General features: G+C 36.2%; 1 protein-coding gene across 1 annotated transcript in view; it reads left to right on the top strand.

The window, feature by feature from the left end:
* Window positions 1–661, top strand: part of eif2ak4 (eukaryotic translation initiation factor 2 alpha kinase 4) — a 77,147-nt gene that overhangs the window by 37,898 nt on the left and 38,588 nt on the right. The window lies entirely within an intron of this gene.

Genomic DNA, 661 nt, shown 5'->3' with positions numbered 1-661 from the left:
ATGCCACCTTATTGGGACAATAAAGCCCTCCCTAACCCCACCCAATACTTTATTTTCAACTTTTTGATTATTTCTTTCATGTTTATTAAATATAAGTACATTTCTGATGTAATATGAGATTTGATTTTGAGCCGTCGTCTGATGAAATCAAATACATATAAGATAAAGACACTAGCTGTGCTGTGAATTCAGCTATACATGCATAACATTAGCGAAGCAACATAATATCTGGTTTAATATCTGTATTGTTTTTTACCTGCTCTAAACTATAGGGAGCCCTTTTGCATTAGGCCTACTATAAGGTTACAATTAACAACAGAGCCCAAACTTAAGTTTAATTACTATTTATTTTTAACTATAGCCTAATAATCAACACTCAAATTAAAAAATGTATATTGATAATTGTTCAAAATAACTAATGCTAACAAATGACACCTTATTGTAAAGTGTTACCGAAAAAGAACGTTTTTGATAGTTTTTGCCACAGTGGTTGGGAAACACTGGTCTGTAGAACTAATGAAGAGGCTTTTGTTTGCTCCACATCTCACACACGTGCGGTTTTCTTTCAGATCCAGGGTGCGGAGAGCGAGCTGAACTCTCTGCTGAAGCTCAGTCATCCTCATCTGGTGCACTATCAGGCTCTGAGCTGCGTCGAGCGAGA

This window comes from Sinocyclocheilus grahami, unplaced genomic scaffold, assembly GCF_001515645.1.
Source record: "Sinocyclocheilus grahami isolate Dianchi unplaced genomic scaffold, SAMN03320097.WGS_v1.1 scaffold245.1, whole genome shotgun sequence".
NCBI lineage: Eukaryota > Metazoa > Chordata > Actinopteri > Cypriniformes > Cyprinidae > Sinocyclocheilus > Sinocyclocheilus grahami.
This window is presented reverse-complemented; position numbering and strand designations above follow the sequence as displayed.